Source organism: Eriocheir sinensis, chromosome 64 (assembly GCF_024679095.1).
Source record: "Eriocheir sinensis breed Jianghai 21 chromosome 64, ASM2467909v1, whole genome shotgun sequence".
NCBI classification, from domain to species: Eukaryota; Metazoa; Arthropoda; class Malacostraca; order Decapoda; family Varunidae; genus Eriocheir; species Eriocheir sinensis.
In genome coordinates, this window is record NC_066572.1 from 10,044,478 (window position 1) to 10,066,540 (window position 22,063).

The 22,063-nt window shown below is 44.6% G+C and overlaps 2 long non-coding RNA genes across 3 annotated transcripts; one reads left to right on the top strand and one right to left on the bottom strand.

The window, feature by feature from the left end:
- Window positions 1-15,768: 15,768 nt before the first annotated feature.
- On the top strand, window positions 15,769-17,314 carry LOC126987408 (uncharacterized). 2 transcript variants are annotated; one of them, XR_007740887.1, is made up of 3 exons: window positions 15,769-15,889; window positions 16,042-16,249; window positions 16,698-17,314. It is a non-coding gene; the product is annotated as an uncharacterized LOC126987408 (long non-coding RNA). The 2 variants fall into 2 exon arrangements; XR_007740886.1 differs by lacking the exon at window positions 15,769-15,889 and having other exon boundaries at window positions 15,891-16,249.
- A 140-nt stretch (window positions 17,315-17,454) lies between these two features.
- On the bottom strand, window positions 17,455-20,494 carry LOC126987410 (uncharacterized). The gene is made up of 3 exons (XR_007740889.1): window positions 19,112-20,494; window positions 18,677-18,861; window positions 17,455-18,476 (listed from the first exon to the last, which is right to left on the bottom strand). It is a non-coding gene; the product is annotated as an uncharacterized LOC126987410 (long non-coding RNA).
- Window positions 20,495-22,063: the final 1,569 nt, after the last annotated feature.

Below are 22,063 nucleotides of genomic sequence, written 5' to 3' on the forward strand. Positions count from 1 at the left end.
TCATCGTCACTACTTTCAGAGGCGATAATATCTTGCTCTTGTCGTTGACGGCTCGAACTACGCTTCCGGAGATCCTTGACATGCCGCGGAATTTGATCCACCTCCGCAACTTGATCAGAAACAATACTGGTCACCGTGCCCTCCTTATATCGGTCGTTGCAGCGTCTTCTTGGCGGCTTCACCCATACATTATCTCCCATTTGGTAAGGATTGTGTTGTACCCTGACATTTCTTTCTATTTCAGCCTCTCCTCGCACTCTCATGGCGTAATTGTAGATTACATTTCCTGGAGCGGAAGACTGCGTACAATCATCAGAAGGCGTGATGTTGTATAGATACACCTCTGCTATCGAACAGCCTTTCCTTGCCGCAATCACCTTCACAGTACGGTGGCAGCGTTCCACTATACCATTACCAGATGGGGCATAGGCTCCCCTATAGTGGACACGCACATTCCACCGCAAGGCGAACTGAGAAAACAGCTTACTGCGAAAAGCTGTGTCGTTATCCGTCAGTAGCTCCTGCGGCGCCCCACGCTCAAAGAACACCGCTTCCAGGTGCTTAATGACGCAATCACTTGTCTGAAGCTGAAGCAGGCGCCAAATGGTGAAGCGTGATGGTCCACAGTCTATCAGTGAGAGATAAGACTGTCCTCTGCAGTGCGTGATGTCCATCCCGACTCTTTGCCAAATGCCAGTCACGGACAAGTCACCAGTATGCCACTTCGCAGGCGCCGGGTCGATAGATAGGCATTCCTGACAGGTGGTAGTAATTGAGCGCACCTGTCCCCTGGTTACTGCCGGGTTGACCCTCCTCGCGAAGTAAAGAGTCCGTCTCACCAGGATGACCTCGAGAATGGTGAACGTCTGCCACTAACTGATCAATAGCAGGGTCTGCAGCAATGGCACAAACTGACGGTGACAGATCGACTGTTGATGATGCTTTCAGCCATCCCTGGGGCACACGTGTGAGGGAGTCTGCTTTGTTCTCCGCGGACGATATTCGCGTGATGGAAAGCGATAGACCGCACTCCTTGACCAGGGACACAATGATGCCAAGGCGTCTACGTATCAACATTTCGCTAGCCGCTTTCGTTTTCAGCCTTGCACGACCAGTGAGGGCATCCTCTACCCACCGACACACAGTGGTAGAGTCACTCATTAATTCCACAGTTTTCATCTGCCAAGCTAGTGCAAGGTTGAGTCCCTTGATGACTGAATCGAGTTCTGCCATATTTATATGATCCGTGCCTTCAGGGCGAAGCCAGCTAGCGTCTTCGATGATGCACCCGTCCACCTCAACCGCTGCGCCTAGAGCCAGGGAACTTGCATCCACCCACACTCTTGCAGTGTCTCCTTTAACATCCCACCTGCCTCGAGCTGGGTCGTCCTTCTTTACCCTAGTCAAGATCTCTGTTAGCAGCATCCGTGGTTCCTCACCAACAATGGCATCATCCCATCCTCGCGTTGAAAGATGAACCCTTCTCTTAACAGAGGCAGATGCCACTCTCAACCATCCGCACACTGGAAAGTGACCAACCAATTTTCCAGTAGGAAAACACACTTCTTCGAGTGAGCTGTTCAGGTAATTCGCTTATCCTGCCATCACGACCCCAAGCCAGTGAGTGATGCTCCCCCCAAACCTTCAAGCCCAACACTCTTGCTCCTTTAGCCACACGCTCGGGGGTTTTGGCAGCCAGTCCATATTGTTCAAGATGTTCTAAAACACGGTTGGCAGCAACGATGTCTTCGTTTACTATGATGTCGTCAATGTAGGCCGACGTTCCCCGCCTCACATCAGGATCTTGTGATAACACGCTGTTGAGCACTGCTTTCATCACTAATGGAGCAACATTCAGGCCGAATCCCAGACGAGTAAGGCAATACCTGCGGCCTTTATACACAGTCTGATATGGCCAGAGAGATTCGTGAATGTGTATTTGTAGGTAGGCCTTCTTTAGATCTACAATAGACACGTTTGTTCCTTTCCTTCGCCATTCCCGCATTTTGTCTGCACAGACATCCGCATCCGCTGTAAAGGTGTCTATGTAGGAATTCAGCTCCCTGAAATCGAGTACGGGCCTCACCTTCCCTTTGTTGTGTTGTATAACAACCATCAAAGGGATGAGTCCCTTTGCTGGACCGTGTTTTCTTTCGTCGAATGGCACCATCCATTTGTCTTCTATCCACTTATCGATTTCTTCTTCATACTGTGCTCTCACTCCGCGGGGGACTCCGTATGCCTCCATCTGGTTTTTCAGAAGGCCTGGCTCTTTACCGTTTGACCACTTCCATGCCGCTGTCCAGGAGCGACTTGCTGTGTCGTAAGATGCAGTGAAGTCTCGTTCCTCTATCACTTTACCAACCGCTGCGGCACACACATTTGTATTTGCTGTCCCAAACCGCACTTCACGTCCATTGATGAAAACACCACCGAGTGCAGTAATGCCGTTCATTCCTAGTATAAACGTGAATCCTAGTGGTTTGACACTAACAACAATCACTTCAACCTCGGCATATTCCTCCTACTCATCCCCCCTCTGACTCCTTTATGCCTGTTATAAAGATTCTTCAAAATGATGTTTTCTATGCCCTCTCTGGCCTCAATCCTCAGAAGGCTTATGGACCTGATGGAGTGCCTCCTATTGTCCTTAAAAACTGTGCCTCCGTGCTGTCACCCTGCCTGGTCAAACTCTTTCGCCTCTGCCTGTCAACATCTACCTTTCCTTCTTGCTGGAAGTATGCCTTCACACAGCCTGTACCTAAGAAGGGTGACCGCTCCAATCCCTCAAACTACCGTCCTATTGCTTTACTTTCTTGTCTATCTAAAGCTTTTGAATCAATCCTTAACCGTAAGATTCAAAAGCACCTTTCCACTTCTGACCTTCTATCTGATCGCCAGTATGGGTTCCGCAAGGGGCGTTCTACTGGTGATCTCCTAGCCTTCTTAACTGACTCTTGGTCATCCTCTCTTAGCCGTTTCGGTGAAACTTTTGCTATTGCGCTGGACATATCAAAAGCTTTTGATAGGGTCTGGCACAAATCTTTGCTTTCTAAACTACCCTCCTACGGTTTCTATCCTTCTCTCTGTACCTTTATCTCCAGTTTCCTTTCTGACCGTTCTATTTCTGCCGTGGTAGACGGTCACTGTTCTTCAGCTAAATCTATTAACAGTGGTGTCCCACAGGGTTCTGTCCTATCTCCCACTCTTTTTCTGTTGTTCATTGATGATCTTCTTTCCAAAACGAACTGTCCTATCCATTCCTACGCCGATGATTCCATTCTGCATTATTCAACTTCTTTTAATAGAAGACCCACCCTTCAGGAACTTAACGACTCAAGGCTGGAGGCTGCAGAACGCTTAGCCTCAGACCTTACTATTATTTCCGATTGGGCCAGAAGAACCTGGTGTCCTTCAACGCCTCAAAAACACAGTTTCTCCACCTATCCACTCGACACAATCTTCCAAAAAACTATCCCCTATTCTTTGACAACACCCAGCTATCACCTTCCTCAACACTAAACATCCTCGGTCTATCCTTAACTCAAAATCTCAACTGGAAACTTCATATCTCATCTCTTACTAAATCAGCTTCCTCGAGGCTGGGCGTTCTGTACCGTCTCCGCCAGTTCTTCTCCCCTGCACAGTTGCTGTCCATATACAGGGGCCTTGTCCGCCCTCGTATGGAGTATGCATCTCATGTGTGGGGGGGCTCCACTCACACAGCTCTTCTGGACAGAGTGGAGGCAAAGGCTCTTCGTCTCATCAGCTCTCCTCCTCATACTGATAGTCTTCTACCTCTTAAATTCCGACGCAATGTTGCCTCTCTTTCTATCTTCTATCGATATTTCCACGCTGACTGCTCTTCTGAACTTGCTAACTGCATGCCTCCCCCCTTCCGCGGCCCCGCTGCACTCGACTTTCTACTCATGCTCATCCCTATACTGTCCAAACCCCTTATGCAAGAGTTAACCAGCATCTTCACTCTTTCATCCCTCACGCTGGTAAACTCTGGAACAATCTTCCTTCATCTGTATTTCCTCCTGCCTACGACTTGAACTCTTTCAAGAGGAGGGTATCAGGACACCTCTCCTCCCGAAACTGACTTATCTTTCGGCCACCTCTTTGGATTCTTTTTAGGAGCAGCGAGTAGCGGGCTTTTTTTTTTATTAATGTTTACTTTTTTGTGCCCTTGAGCTGTCTTCTTTGCTGTAAAAAAAAAAAAAAAAAAAAAAAACAGCACCGTTATCCAATTGGATTCTCACAACACTTGTGCCCTCACACTGCTGCTCCTTCCCACTAATATTCAGGATGGACACTGCCTCTTTCTTCCAATTCTTACAGCAGGAGACATGAGCCACGCATCGAGAGCAGCCAGTATCAACCAATACGCTGTGCTTGTCCCCGTTCAATGTCACTACTGTAGTTGGTAGCGCCTCTTTCACTAATCTTTCTGAGGAGAGACTGGCGCTGACGCCTCCCCTCCACTCGCGTTTCCCGAGCACGCTGATGAAACATGGCCCCAAACACCACAACGATAGCACCGCACACGGCGTCTCTGAGAAAGTCCTCTGTTGGTGCCTGCTTCCCCACGACGAGCCAAGCAGTTCCTGGCAAAGTGGTTCACGCCGTCGCAGATGTAACATCGTTGATTGGAGGCGCTGATCTGTTTACCGTCTCCTTGGGCGGCAAGACATGCTTCCTGAATACCAGAAGTCCCATCATCTCGTATGACAGCCCTCGCTCGAGTTAGGAGCTGTCCAATGTCCAGTGCCTCCATTCGTGATCCAGCTCTAAGTAACTGCCGAACACTCTCTGGAAGGCCAGAAACAAATGCAAGCCAGGCCCTTCTCAGACATCCCGCCAAACAGAGAAGACAGGCGCCGCAGCTCAGCTAGAAAGACGTCAGGACTTTCACCTGGTGTCAATTTTCGGCTGACGAACTGTTCATAGGCTGCATAGGGGTCCGCGGCAAATGCGGCCAGAAGTGCTTCCTTTATCTTCTCTTTCTTCTTCTGTTCCTCTTCTCCTAATTGAAGTTAAACAGCAAATGCACCCCCAGAAAGGCGAAGAGGATCACACTGGCCACATCATCAATTTTCCGTAACTTGCAGACGAGTTCTAGTTTTTCTATCCATTCCACCACAGACGCAGTGCCACTGCCGTCATACTGTGGTATCAATTTCAGGTCGAGGGAGTGCTCAGACATAATGCCTAGATAGCTTGTAGAGGCCAGTAGGAGCACAACAAACACTTTTCTCTGCAGTGCAGTTTATTTGCAGTGCAATTGAATTGAGTAACAGCAATAAGTAACAAGGGCTGCGCCAGTCGTCAGTAGCCAGTGGTCCGCTTCCCCTGATTCGCCGCCGCCGTCGTAGGCCTTCCCAACAGCGGGCACTCCGGACTCCGGCACACAGCCGACGGTGCCTCGCACAGAACCTCGCCCCGGGCGGTATGAAGGCCTTCTTTGCGGGGCCTCCTTCTGGTGTCCTTGCTGGCGGCCAACTGCCCCTCTCATAATCGGGAACAGCTTCTTCACCTCGCTTCATTCCTCAGGCCTTTCCGTTGCTAACACAGCGCGCATGACTCACATCATCTGAACCACCTCCTCAGCCCGAGTCCGAATCTCACATCACTTAAATGAGAAGAGGCTATTAATTACACAAACGAGCAATTCTCTCTCCCTCTCTCTCTCTTTCTCCCTCTCCCTCTCTCTCTCTCTCTCACTCTCACTCTCGTTTTAATCACCCAACAAACCATTCTCACTTCCACACACATACATAATACAATAGTATCTTATTAAATAATGAGGCCAAAAAATGATCTATGTTGCATAGTAACTTTGACCACATTCAATAATGGTGGTTATATGACTGGACACATATTGCAAGCATCCATGAAAAATAAATGAATGCAAATTATAACATCCGTGAACCCAAAGATTGTCAGACCTAAGGATCGACATGAAGAAATGCAACTCAAATACAAAAATGTAATTTTGCTGCTTCATATCAAGCACTCAACCTTTCAACTTTGCTTGACATGGTGCTGTTTGACCTTGATATGTCTTACACTGGCAAGATTTAAGATTGGCAAAGTGTGAGCTAATTTACTGCTAGAATGTGTCATATAAGTGCTATAAATAAGACGATAATCATTATATGATGCAAAATATATTCTTTCCATAAGAAATCAAAAGCAAATCACAGCATCATGGTGAGATACATCTCTCCCTCTATACTATGAAACAGACAAATCACAGCATCATGGTGAGATACATCTCTCCCTCTATACTATGAAACAGACAAATCACAGCATCATGGTGAGATACATCTCTCCCTCTATACTATACAACAGACAAATCACAGCATCATGGTGAGATACATCTCTCCCTCTATACTATGAAACAGACAAATCACAGCATCATGGTGAGATACATCTCTCCCTCTATACTATGAAACAGACAAATCACAGCATCATGGTGAGATACATCTCTCCCTCTATACTATACAACAGACAAATCACAGCATCATGGTGAGATACATCTCTCCCTCTATACTATACAACAGACAAATCACAGCATCATGGATAGATACATCTCTCCTCTATACTATACCACAGACAAATCACAGCATCATGGTGAGATACATCTCTCCCTCTATACTATACAACAGACAAATCACAGCATCATTGTGAGATACATCTCTCCCTCTATACTATACAACAGACAAATCACAGCATCATGGTGAGATACATCTCTCCCTCTACACACACACACACACACACACACACACACACACAGGATATGGAGAAGATTGATAGAGAAGACCTAGTGCCGAAGGACGTTAAGTGGTAGAAGAGGGCATAGCAAGAAACTGAAAAAGACGACATTCAGAAAAGACAAAGAAACACACAGTTTTCCACATAGAAGTATAACAGCTTGAAATGAACTTCATGAGATTGTGTGCAAAAACAATACATGAATTTAAGACAAAGTTGGATAGAAAAAGATATAGACGGGATGACAGCATGAGGCTAAGTATGGCTCTTTTCCTTACAACTAGGTAAACACACACACAAACACACACATGGGAATCTCGCCCTAAATTCCGCATCCTTTTTATAGCGTAATTGATGCACTGTACTCCTGAAAAAAATATCTCCCTCAACTCATGCAGGAAAACATTATTTTTGATACTTTTCCTCAACTATTTCTTCATTTTGCCAAGAAAAATTGTCATTATCTGTGAAAAATTAATAAAACAGGAAACAGAATGAACCTAATGTCCTGTATCCTTTTCATAGCTCAAGGGACCATATTGGCTCTCTGGCGGTGACTCAGAGACAAGTACTGTTTTGACTTAACTCGGATCCTCTTTTCTATTTCGGGAAAAAATAATACTGGCTGTCGTTTGGAGCCAAATGTCCAAACGTGGTACCTGCTGGTAGAAAAAAATGTATTTACCCTTTGCTGGTAAGGTTTTAAGGTTTGCATCTGTGTGTGGTGTGTGTGACCACTGAGGGGCAAATGTGCCGGGGGCCGCAGTCTCCTGAGCGGCCCAAACAGACAAAATACTAGCTTGGAGGTTTTGTATTTTTTTGCCCAGGGCTTTATTTTGCTCTCCAGCAGCTTAAGAATGATTTAACTTGCTGTTAAATAATTGTTAGTAGCTATTTTGATATGGTATGGACCTAAGACATTGACTGACTGTTCCAATGGATGTCCTGGGGCAGGTGCGGCCAAATTGGGGGGGTGTCTGGCGTGTTATCCCTCCTTCAGTTTGTGGTGATGGGTTAGGCACTTGCTTCTTCAGTGTTAATTATGTAGTACTATCTCTTCGTCTTTGGAGGGAGTAGGGTTGCAGAGTCTTGAGCCTGTCCCAGTAACTCAGATTTTTCATTGAGTTCAGCTTCCTTGTGAAGACCCTTTGTGTCTGTTCCAGTCGCTTGATATTGTACATTTTGTGTGGGAACCACAGATGGCACAGGTATTCCATTTTCGACAACACCAGGGATTTACAGAGCAGGAGGAGGTTTTCGGGTTCCCTCGTCTTGAAGGTGCAGAGTATCCATCCTGTCATCCTGCTGGCCGTCCTACATAAGAACATAAGAACGCAGGAGTCTGCAAGAGGCCGGTAGGCCTGTACGAGGCAGCTCCTTTGACCCTAAGCTCCCGTGTATCTAACCCCACCTAATATCGCTGTCCATGAATTTATCTAGTCTATTTTTGAATGTGACAATTGTATTGGCACTCACCACATGACTGCTAAGCCTATTCCACTCATCCACCACCCTGTTAGTAAACCAATTTTTGCCTATGTCCCTGTTGAATCGGAATTTATCCAGTTTAAACCCGTTACTTCGTGTCCTACCCGGTTCTCTTACCAACAAAACCTTATGAATGTCTCCCTTATTAAAGCCCTTCATCCATTTATAAACCTCGATCATGTCTCCACGCACCCTTCGCCTTTCTAGAGAATGCAAGTTTAACTGTTTGGGTCTTTCCTCGTATGGCAAGTTTCTCAACCCCTGAATCATCTTAGTCATCCTCCTCTGCACCGATTCTAACATTTTGATATCCATTCTATAGTAGGGTGACCAGAACTGAACCGCATAGTCAAGATGAGGTCTAACTAATGCTAAATATAGTTTGAGGAAGACTTGGGGCTTCTGTTGCTTACGCTCCTTGAAATAAATCCCAGTACCCTATTAGCTCGATTTCTAGCTTGAATGCATTGTGCCCTTGGACGGAGATCAGAGCTCACTAAGACCCTAAATCCCTCTCGCACCCAGACCTACTTATGAGAGTGTCATTTAAGCAATAGTTATGTGAGGGGTTGTTCCTACCTACACTCAGAATACTGCACTTCCCTACATTGAACTCCATCTGCCATTTATCCGCCCAGTCATATAATCTGTTGAGTTCACCTTGGAGAATACTAGCGTCCTGATCCGACTCGATTACTCTACCGATCTTGGTATCATCTGCAAATTTACTAACATCACTACTAATTCCTGTGTCTAAGTCATTGATATAAATAATAATAAACAAAGTGGACCTAATACCGAACCTTGTGGGACCCCACTCGTAACACATCCCCAGTCAGATCTTTTACCATTGATTTGCACTCTTTGCTTCCTATTGCTAAGCCATGCCTTGACCCAGTTCAAAACTTTACCCTCTACTCCGTGAGCCTGTAATTTAAGCAACAGTCGTTGGTGAGGAACTTTGTCAAACGCTTTACTAAAATCAAGATAGATTACATCATAATTTTCATCTCTGTCAACCGCCTCAAATACTTTATTGTAGAAGGACAAGAGATTGGTGAGGCATGACCTACCTTTTGTGAACCCATGCTGCGAGTCGTGAATTAAGCTATGTTTCTCTAAATGCTCCCGAATGTTCCTGGCTATTATGGACTCCAGCATCTTCCCTATAACCGATGTTAAGCTAATTGGGCGATAGTTTGAGGCAACTGACCTGTCCCCCTTTTTAAAAATCGGCGTCACATTAGCTACTTTCCATAGGCTCGGCACATAGCCAGTATTTACCGACATCTTAAAGATGTCGGTTAGTGGGTCACTGACTACATCACCTAACTCCTTTAATACCCTTGGAAATATCCCATCAGGACCTGGCGACTTGTTCTTCTTAAGCTTATCTATCTCATCCTGAACTACTTGCCTGGTAATGATTATATCCCTCAATTTATCGCCATCACCGCCCTCGTACACCTGAACTCTTTCCGGTATAGTCGTTCGATCCTCCTGTGTGAATACTGAAAGGAAGTAGTCGTTCAACAATGTGCTCATATTTTCGTAATTTTCTACTAGCTCCCCTGTGTTTGTTTTCAGCGGTCCAATTTTCTCCCGTGTTTTTGTTCTATACATCTGAAAGAAGCCCTTAGGATTACTTTTCGCCTCATTTGCTACTTTGATCTCATAGTTCTTTTTTGCTATCCTGGTGTTTTTCTTAACTAATCTAGATAGTTCGACGTTCCGGCCCCGGAGATGCGTTTCCCCATTCTTTATTTTCTGATAAATTCCCTTCTTTAACCCAATCTCGTGTTTTAGTCCACGAGTCATCCACTTAGGATCATTGTTTTCTTATCTAAGTGTTCGCTGTGGTATATGCTGTTCTTGCCCCTCTACTATTACTCTAACTAAATTATTGTAAGACATTTCTACCTGGTTCTCCTGGCTCTCCAATCCGCAGTTCTGGCCCTCATGAATCCCTAAATTATCCCAGTTTACCCCTTCAAGATGTCTTCGAAGCCCCTCGTAGTTTGCTCTTGCCCTTGTGATGTCAATGTGCTCAGTGGGTGAAAAGTCATTACTAACTAGTACCCCCAGGTCATGTACGGAGCTCTTCTCTGCAATTTCTTGACCTTTCACCTGGTACTGTGATCTTGAGGTGGCCATTTTCCCCATATCTTATTAATTCAAATTTATTTTTGTTCAAAGACATGTTGTTGTCCTAACCTAACCTAACCCAGCCCTAAAATTTCTGTGGCCCGCCATGACTGACAGCCGCTGCCCACTACTGGTGGAGGAAGGGGGAGGGACATTGCGTCGCCTTATTTACACATACTATGACAATGACAATACCTATGACAAAAAAGCCCACCTCAAGATCACCCACCCACCACATTGACCTAGGGCATTCATGGTGGGTTGCACTATGCCACCACCGCCTACAATTAGCTTGAATTAGGGGTTTTATGGCGAGCCCTTTTTAGGGTCCACCATACCACAGCCACGACTCGTGGAAGCCTAAAAAAGGGTCTGCCCACGTTCTCGGGTTAAGGAGGGCGCCCGGGGGGGTCCCTCCTGGGCACACAGTATATCCTATGGCTTTGAAATTTTAGTATGTTGTTTGTTGGTGTAAGTGTATGACATTCTGTGAAATTTGGGTGAATGTGTAGAGGAGACTCAAACAAAGCATAAAATCTTATTTTTGTTTCACAGACTTTAATTTTTAGTTAATTACTTTGAAAAAAAAATACCATAGAAACTTTGTGTATAGATCTACATTTCTCATTTTGTAATTTTTTTCATTTTTTGTTCTGGCTTAAAAAAATTGAAATTCATTTTCACTAATAATTTTCTCCACTTTTTCTCCCGTTCTCTTTTTACATTTAAAAAAAATGTACAAAATGAGAAAAATTGCCGTTTAGTTGTAGATTATATTGATACCTTACAAAAGACTGTCAGACGTTTTGTCGATTTTGTGAAATTTTTTGAAGTGTAAAAAACAAATTTTCAAGATTTTGGCTCCTTGAGATTTTTTTTCCATTTCATGTGTCTTGCCATTTGTATTCATTTGATTGTCATGAAATGTTCACATATGATTGTTTATACCTTGTTCACTTACTGGGCCGCCAGTGTGCTGAGCAGATGTTTCACTTGTTGCATATTGGTACATCTGTGGCCCGAATAGCCCTTTCTATAAACTTTTACAAACATGAGTATATAAACAATTTGTGGGTAAATTTGTATTTATTATGACTGCAGATGTGTTGCAATGGTACCAGGTAATAAGTTGAAAATGATAAGGTAATAAATATATAGCTATGTAAAGGCATCCAAAATACATTTAAAGTTTGGTGACATTTTGCTTCCAAATATAAGCATTTCATTATGTAACAGTAATCAACTGTAGAGGCAAATGCCCCTCATATCAAACAACGTAAAAAAAAAAAAAAAAATCCTAATACATGAAAATCTTGCTTTCATAACAGAAAAAATAATGCTCCAGATCACTACTTACTAGTACTTGGAATATTAGATTATCCCAATGTTTGATTTATTATAGTGTATTTTACTGAACTGTAGAGGGAAATACCACTCCGCAAATAACGTAAAAAAAAAATTCCTGATAAATTAAAATTTTGCTCATAACAGAGAAGAAAATAATGTTCCCCATCCTGCTCTTCATCTGTTTCTAACTCGTCACTTTCCTCGGAGAGCTCATCATCTGGGTCATCTGAACTGACAAAAAACCTGAATCATCTGAATCACCAGATGAGGTATCCGATCGCCCTCCTTAAAAGACGGTCGGGTTCATTTCTGTTGAAAAGGAGGGAAAAAAACATTATTAATAGTTTTTTTATGTACAGCTCATCAGAATGTAAGATATTGTATCGACACAAACTCGTATAATAATCATAAAAACTACACCAAATAGCAGAACAAGACTATATCGTCAGTGCTTCGCGAACTGGTACATATATGCGCCAACCCATGCCTGGTACATTGGTGCACCAATACGCGGCAGAGGGAAAAATATTAGTGGTCCGCGATTTGGTATATATTTGTACCGTGGATTTTTACACTATACTACAGGCTATCCTCTCATAATGGTACATAACTCCTCTCTCTGCAAAAGTCCAACGGACACTGGCGTGGTGGGCGCCGTGAAAGTTCCTCGGAGCAGGCAAGAGCGCTGAGTTGCCAAACGCGATTAATGTGTTAACAGGCCTTAAAACTATCAAGCTTGCAGCTTTGGTCGCTGGATATTGTCCATTGACGTGTAGTTCTGACTTAGTATTGTTACAAATATCGCTTCAGATTTATTTAGGTTAGTTCAAAAGACATATTTATCAATGAATATATTATTGCATTAGTTTAGTATCAGTACACGCACTATTTGCCTGACCCGGTGGCCTGTGGCTTGCCTTCGGTGCACCCACCACCGCCCTGATCCCTCCCACCAACTTCAGTTTCCTTACCAGTCTTTTTTTTTTTTTTTTTTTCAGCACATGACTTTGTGTCCCAATGTCCACCCTTCTGATGTTAGTGTTGAAGTGAGGCATCGAGACAGTTGCTGTGGTCAGTACTTGTTCCGTCCCTGCTGCCGCTGACTTCAGGACTCCTTGGTGCATCCCTCGCCTTGCCTGCTCAATTGGTCACTGAGTGTGGCTTTGAAGCACCCTCGCCGCCTTCTCCAGCATCTCTGAGGTTCCTCAAGGCCAGCCAACTCCTCACATCCAGAGTAGTGTTGCAGTGGAGGCTGCAAGGCGGGACAGCAGCTGGAGTGGCTGGGATCAGCAGGAGCAGACTGCTACTGGTGTGAGGTTCAGGAGTGATAAAAAACACCACCAACACAACCACCAACAACAACAACAACTGCTGGCCTCTTCATCCACAAAGGGGGAAGTTTGAATTTCAGAAGTGTGAGAAGATCTGAGAATGAGAGCAAGTTTACTGACCAAAGCCAAGAGTGTGAGAAAAGACATGCAGGGAAGGATGACCTCAACAAATACACCCACACACTCTGGTGTAAGACCTCATGAAAGTCGGGAGTGTGGCAAAAGGTTTAGTAATAGGAGTAACCCCAAACATCACACCCTTACACACACTGGTGCAAGAAACCATGAGTGTGAAGTTTGTGGGAAATGTTTCAATCAGAAGGGTCACCTCAACACACACACCCTTACACACACTGGTGCAAGAAATCATGAGTGTGAAGTTTGTGGGAAATGTTTCAGTCACAAGGGTAACCTCAAATTACACACTCTTACACACACTGGTGAAAGAAAGCATGAGTGTGAAGTTTGTGGGAAATGTTTCAGTCACAAGGGTAACCTCAAATTACACACTCTTACACACACTGGTGAAAGAAATCATGAGTGTGAAGTTTGTGGGAAATGTTTCCGTCTGAAGGGTACCCTCAAGAAACACACCCTTACACACACTGGTGAAAGAAATCATGAGTGTGAAGTTTGTGGGAAATGTTTCAGTCTGAAGGGTACCCTCAAGAAACACACTCTTACACACACTGGTGAAAGAAATCATGAGTGTGAAGTTTGTGGGAAATGTTTCAGTCGGAAGGGTCACCTCAAATTACACACTCTTACACACACTGGTGAAAGAAATCATGAGTGTGAAGTTTGTGGAAAATGTTTCAGTCTGAAGGGTACCCTCAAATTACACACTCTTACACACACTGGTGAAAGAAATCAAGAGTGTGAAGTTTGTGGAAAATGTTTCAGTCGGAAGGGTACCCTCAAATTACACCTTGTTACACACAGTGGTGAAAGAAATCATGAGTGTGAAGTTTGTGGAAAATGTTTCAGTCAGAAGGGTACCCTCAAATTACACCTTGTTACACACACTGATGCAAGAAGTCATGAGTGTGAAGTTTGTGGGAAATGTTTCAGTCAGAAGGGTACCCTCAAATTACACCTTGTTACACACACTGATGCAAGAAGTCATGAGTGTGAAGTTTGTGGGAAAAGGTTCAAACTGAAGAGTATATTGGACAGGCACGTCTTCAGACACTCTGGTCATAAAGGGTTCAAGTGCGATGTTTGTGGGAAACGTTTCATGACTAAGTATGAGATTGTCAGGCACATGAAGGTCCACTTCTCCTGAGGTGCTGTGCTGATTCAGTTCTGCTGTGTGTGTGAGTGCAAGTGTTTGTTGTGGTGGTGTTACAGGGCTGTGTGTAGCACAGAGAACAGAAAATATTCATCTGTTGGAACAAATGGTGACTGTGACGGCATGATCTGTTATTCACTTTCCACCCCAGGCTTCATGTGGTTGGTGGGTCCTGTGAAAGGTCTGATCTTTTGGTGACTGTGCTGGGCTGGCTGTTGTGGCCTGGGCTTATTGGTCAAGTGTGTGTGTGTTAATAGTAATAATATAGTGTATTTGGTCTTACCAGCCGCTAAGCTAAAATGAACACATTCTAAACACAATGTAAAGAAAAGTATGTATGGTTTCAGGGATCTAACACATCAGTGGGAGGTTGGAATGATAGTGGTGGGAGGGTTGAGTGCAGTGTGGTGGTGCCGGGGAGGGGGAGGACATCCTCTTCCAGATGGTGGCAAGGTGTTAGTCCCAAGGTGTGACATTCATGTAGGTGTGAAAGAGGGGTGACGATATGATTGAGCACATGCTACTTGAGTGATGTATGTATATAAGAGAGATATAAGGGGATTATGGTAACAGTTGTGACTGAATGGATTAGGATGTTGGAGAGGGATGTAAAGGGTAAATGATTTGAATATTATTTAAGCTGAGGTCATTTTCAAAGCAGACAATTGTTGTCATTCAGTAGATCATGTCATTCTTAATCATCAGAAATCATTTTCAAGACTCAATTCTGACCTGTCACATTGCGTAGATCTTGTCATTCTTAGTCAGTTGAGGTCATCTTGAAGCCAACAATTCTTGTTTCATAGTTCAATTCTTGTCATTTTCCTCTTTTGTTCCTCAGATATATTTTCACATTAATATCATATTTATTTCCATTTATTTCATTTTGGGAGCAGGCATAAAGGCCAGGTTATGTTAGGTTACCTTATATTTAGTTTAATTAGGTCAGATGAGGTTAGGTTACATTTAATTTGATTAGGGTAGTTAGTTTTAATTGTGTTCAATGAATGTGTAATATGCTTCAGTTATATAATGTGTACTCGCCATTGCCAATGGAGCTTGGGAATAATAACACATGACTTAGGCCCGATTTTTTAAACGTGAAGTTTGCATTTGCTAATACTAATGTAGCTGATTCTTCGTATGTCTCGTTTTTTAAACCACTTTCAGCCGTGGTGTTAGTGTCAACTCGTAGGAGACACCACGGGTTCCTATAAGAATCGGCGGGTTGTCCAACCCCACCCCAACAAGAACCACCAATAATATTCACGAATCATGTGCGATTGAAAGTAATGTTAAAAATATGATAATATATCAATATGTTTAAGTGCAAACGAAAAATAGTGTACATAATCGTAAGGAAGAGATTAAGGTGTTTATTAGAGTGCGCGTTCGGGCTCCCTTAACCCCGTTGACACTGGTGAGTTATGGGTCTGTTTAGTGTTTACATTGTTCACCCACACCGGGACGTCCATCACCCCTTCAAGGTTTACATCATTTTCACATGGTAAGTACAACATTTAAGTAATTTTTGAATGCATAAAAACACCAAGCTTTAGTAATTCTTGGTCAGAACCATGTTATATGCTCTTGCGCTCTATCAAGCTTGGGCCAGCTGGTACATCCCGCCAGTTTCAGTAAATAATTATTCCATTGCAGGCATTTGCGGCATATCTGGAACTCCTCGATCTTGTGGGTCAAGTTGAGGAGGTGAGGCTTCCCAGAGTTGTTCCCAGAGACCGGCAAAACCCATTCACCTGTCTCTCTGAGGAGGACTTCATAGATCGCTACCGTCTCTCACCAGCTTGCACACTCCAACTGCTTGAGAATGTACAGCCCCAACTACCCAGAGCACGAGATGGCAGAGGTGTGTGTGTGTGTGTGTGTGTTCCCTACTCTTTTTAGCCTATCAAAGTATTGAGCTTCTCACATGGTAAATAATCAACTGAGAACCACTGTATTTCGTGTCTTGTGCAAGGTTCATTCCAATGTTTAATTTTCACAAATTACCAATCACTCAACATCTCTTATATTCAAGATGCAACAGGACATTTAAAAACCTGCTTTTATTTTGAAATAGAAATGAGCATTAGCAATGTAAATCTACTCATTTGAAATAGAAATGAGCATTAGCAATGTAAATCTACTCATTTGAAATGGAAATGAACAGTAGTAATTCTGCCTTTTTCCTTTTTCTGTATAGCCCTATATCAGAAATGTCATGAAAGCCAATAGAACATGGGTCATGTGTTCCCAGGTAGAACTGGAAATAACCATGCAAGTTATACCTAACCAATAATATCTCTCCTCCTCAGGCTGCAGTGTTCCTGGTCACCTGCAGCTTCTTGTAGCATTACGCTACTTTGCCAGCGGGAACTTCCAGTTAACCATGGCAGACTGTTTGGAGATGTCTGCTTCTTCAGTCTGCAAATTTGTTCACCGCATAGCTGTTATACTAGCACGCATGTCACCTAATTACATCAAGTTTCCTGAACCTGCCAATACACGTCAGGTAGCAGAGGACTTTCATGCTGTCGCTGGCATGCCTGGTGTCATCGGCTGTATTGATGGAACATTGATTCCAATTGTGAGTCCTGGCGGAGACACTGCAGAATTATACCGCTGTAGGAAGGGTTACCTCGCCCTAAATGTCATGGCAGTTTGCGATGAAAAAATGCGTTTCACTAATGTCATTAGTGGTTGGCCAGGAAGTGTCCATGACAGCCGCATTTTTGATAATTCTAGGCTTTGTCAGAAATTAGAATATGAAGGTTACTCAGGTTATCTTTTGGGAGATTCAGGGTACGCATGCAAGTCTTACTTGTTGACTCCGGCACTGGATCCCCAAACTGAACAAGAAAACAGATATAATGCATCACATATACGCACACGCAACACTGGAGGAATCTGACAAATAAATATTATTTTTGTATATGTTCCTCTTTTATTGCAAACCTAATTTAGCATAATACAAAAATCTGTCGCCTATTCTTAATATTTTTCTTGTAAATAGCAGGCGGCATGTTTGACGCTGTCTGCTGCATCCTTGATGCTGTTTGCTGCCATTATAACACTTTCCGCAGCCTGGCAAACTATCCGTATAGCTTTTAGTGACTCCTCTTTTAAGCTGTCACAGGTTTCACTAATTTTTGCATAGGCTGCCTCCTTTTCACTGACAGCCTGGCGCCTTTTCGGAGGATGCTTGCGACGGGCGTAGCGGACAGCTGCTGCAGCTCCAGATGTCTGCAATCTCTCGGGCACGGAAGTGTTATCGGGCTCCTGAGTTACAGGCTCGTCACTTTCCCCAATGAATTCTGGAATGGAGATTGATATCAATACCTACATAACTTGGCAATCCCCCTACAAGACTAAGCACACCACTCTCTTAACCCCCACAGCACCTGACGGGAAAGAGAAGGTCCTCAATGTATAGTGGATCAGCCACACCGCTATTGATGTGAACTAAACTAAACATGAAAGGGTGCAGAGTTTAGGTCAAAGCTGTGATAAGCAACAATCCAACTCAGGCAATACCAACAAAACATAGTTATTTGACCATATTTGATGTGCATGCGGAAGTCAGATAAAGATCACTGATGTACAGTAATAATATTAACTATAATTTAGAAAAGCAGTGAAAGAAGGTTACACTCGAAACTGGACTGTGGTAACTATCATGATATTACTCTATTGATAAAATGTATGAGTCACATAGAATCATATGAAAAGTAGCAAGATATTAATTAATTCTAATTATAGTCCAACCAAATTGTCAAGTCCGTTTGGGCATAGGCTCCCGCGGGTCCATTTCTCCCCTCTGCTCTGCCACACAGTCCCAACACCTATTTTTTCCTATCATATGTTACCTTTACCTTACATATGAGAGGAAGAGATAGGTGTTGGGACTGTGTGGCAGAGCCCAAACGGACTCGACAATTTGGCTGGACTATAAGTGCTTAAGTCATATTCCTTAGGAATAAACTAAACCACGATTCAGAGAAAGAAGTCATGTTCCGAGGCGTCTTGTTGATGAGCATATTCCACAATACGTAGAATGGTTTTCACAAACGAAGGAACCTCTGGCTGCCATTGCTCTGCTCTTCCATGAAGTGCCGATGGAGACGAGACCAAAAGATAAAATTCATAATCAGAAGTAAATCTATCTAATTCTATTAATGTGTTGCATTTCCAGAACCTTACAAGTTACATCTATATTAAAATGCACCATGTATTAAGGAAATTACTTCAAAACAACGTGGTAGTACTATACGTATATATAAATACTGGAACTTACCAACTTCAGAGGCATCCACGACCACAATGTTTGGATCCAGGGTGTCACACTGCTGGGTCGCAGGTTCCAGCTCCCGCGAGAGGGTTGACATGATCAGCTGGTCTTCTTTAAGTGGTGAAGGCATGGGTTTCCCTCCACCAGTTGCAAACATGTGCTGCACACGGTGGCTGTGGTTCTTCTTTGCCCTATGAAAGGAATAAGATGATATATATTACAAAAACGGTTACAAATCACAACCCTCACCAAAGTCACTCTCCACACCCTCAACACCATCAGTCTACACACCCTCACTCTCCACACCCTCACCACCATCAGTCTCCACGCCCTCACTCTCCACACCCTCAACACCATCAGTCTCCACTCCCTCACCATCATCAGTCTCCACGCCCTCACCACCATCACTCCACAGCCTCTCTCCATGCAATATGTTCTTACCTCATCTTCGTGTATTCCCATGCTCGTTTAAGTTGTTTCTCCGACTTGGGATCGGCCGGGTAATTCAGGCTGAAGGCTGCAGCAATCTCTTGCTACGCCTTGACCTTCTCAAGGGTGACCGCCATCCCATGAGACTTGTCCTGCAGGACAGGCTTCTCCGACACCAGCTCCAGCAGGAATTTCTTTTGCCCTTGGCTGAGTGGTGCTCCTTTGCCTGGTGTCGCCATGTCGGTGTTTCTCTTGTGGGCTGCAACTCCAGACTGATCTGCTGCTCTGGTAGGACCGTAGGAGGAATGTAAACACCGATCAGCTGATTGGTTGGCTGGTCACACGAGACGCTTCAGAGCTGCCAACCTGTGCGGAAAGTGGGGTTGGTGTCTGCTTGGCCTAGCACCACGTAGGGTCTCCTTTTCGGTGTTTAAAAAACGCGTTCGCGATGTTAGTAAGACAGGATGCGACGTGGGCTTTGCGGTTGCTGTTTGCTAACTCGAACGTTTAAAAAAGCGGGCCCTAGACCCGCATCCGAGCAGTCAGGCTGAGGGGCGACCTGACGTCACAAGATGGCGCCTAGGACGTTTTTTGAACATCGCACAGGGCAGAACTTGCAACCACAATGGCGGATTTAGGACCAAATGTTGAGATACGACCGGTTGAGCATCCGGCGCCAGGGTCCTCCGTTGATGGTGGTGGAGTGCTCCCTGGGCTGAGGTCAAGGTTGGGCCGGTCTCCAGGACGCCGGCACACATCCAGGGGGTGCGGAAGAGGAGGCACTCTTGGCGCCGACTCGGACTGCTCCACAACAGCCTGGACCATAGCTTGGTAGTCGGGGTGCATCCTCTAGCCCTTGATGGCGTCCAGGGTACGGTGGAGCAGCACCTCCCTCAGGATAGCTTGATTCATGGCAGGATGACCTGGGTGGGACTTCTCAAAGCTGGCCATCAACTCCAGCTCCTCAGGGTCTCACCGTACCTTGGGACGAGAATCAAGCCTCTCGACCTCAGCAGCGTGAAACACGGTTGGGTGCATACGTCTCTGTTGCTAGTATTCCGCAGGTGGTGGCTGAATAGTTAGCGTGACGGCCCCGCGCTCAGGAGGTCCAGGAGGGACGCGGGTTCGAATCCTGGCCGCCGCACAGCTGAGGTTTTTCAGTCACCGCCGAGTGGCCTAAGACTACCCACATGCTGGCCTGAAGACCACCCATCAACCCGGGCTCTAGATAACCTCTCCAAAGAGAGGCTCAAAGATGAGTTCCGGGGGGGCAGCATGAGCCAGCACAAGATGGCGCCACTATAAACACTCGCCTGCGCCAGAACGGGCTGGGCCGACTATCAGGCCCCACCGGGAAGAAGCCTTGGGCCGACCATCGGGCCTCACCGGGAAGAAGCCTTGAGTTACCGGAGCGGTGTAGCTACCGGAGCGGTGTGTGTGTGTGTGTGTGTGTGTGTGTGTGTGTGTGTGTGTGTGTGTGTGTGTGTAAAATTACAGAATAAAGTTTCCTCTTATTTTTTTCTTATTTTGAAAATATAATAATAATAATAATAATAATAATAATAATAATAATAATAATAGCTCTATTTCGCCAAGCGGCATATATATAACAAATAAAAAAAAAACAGGACAAATAATCGAACGAGATCAACCGAGATTCATACACGCTTTAATAATTGACAGCTATATATGCGTGTGCACGGCACACGTACGCACAATCTACGCGTACAGAAGGCCCAGCCACTCCCGCCGCATGGATCCACATACATAGGCCGAGCTCTGTCTGACGGAGGTGATGATGGAGTTCCCAGATTGTTCCACTCTACTCCTCACACGGTACGCGGCGTGGCGACGCAGCACAGCCAGCAGCTCATCCCGTGCCCGGTGAAGGCCAGGGATGAGCTAGTCCATTTAGGAAGCCCCAGAAGCCGCTCACAGCCGTTACAAAATTTTCAGTCAGATCACGGTTGATCACTTCACAGTGAATGCATGATTTCGCAAGCCCATCCAATCTCTCCTCACCCATAGTTAACCGTCTGAATGATTTTATATGTTTAAGTGTAGAAAAACTTTGTTCTGCTATAGCAGATGAAATGGGCAAAGTGGCATAAATAAGTAATCATTTCTTTGTAACAGGATTTAGAGCACTGCTCAAATGTATTAAGTCCAGTATTTAGCACGGAGCTTTTAGGTACAGAAGACCAATGCCGTCTCCACACTCTGAATTCAGTGACAGAATCAGGCAAATCATCCAGGCCCAGAACTGGATCATTTATCAAGAGGTAGTCTTTGTACATCAATAGCGACCAGCCGCAGCTCGATCTCTGACCGCCATATTCTCAGTGAAGCTCTTCCCTCTTCGTCGAAGCGTCGCTTAGAGAGTGTGTTTCCGTTGAAGGGTATGCCCAGTCCCTAACCTTCGAAACAATCTTTCCGTGTAGTGTTGGTACTACTGCAAATCAAACAAACGTTGAAAACCGAAACCTTAATGCAATTGAGGTACATTTCTATAATGGATTATATAGTGTGACTAATATTTATGTAAACAGTGCTTGATACAGTGACATACATTATATATAGCAGAAGTTTCCATTGATGCATTTAATTGGTTGGTACCCGTGGCTATGTTTGCTTCGCTTTCATATCATCCCGTTACCTGTGGGCGGAGCTTAGGAGACCGTTAGAATAAACTGCTTTTATTTTCTTTATTTTCCTCCTGTTCCATGAGACATCTCTTTCTCCCTTCGTTATTTCTCACTTGTAAATATATTTTAACTAGCTTTAGAGCTCCTATCAGTGGGTGGAAAATGGTAGCATCTATATTGCTGAGCTTTGCTAAGCTCCACCCACAGGTGACGTCACGAGTTTGGAGATTGGCTGTGGTAAGCCCAGCACGGAGTACCACATACCACCACATATTCATACAGACTTGTGAAACAAGCGCCCGGAGAAAGCCTGTTAGTC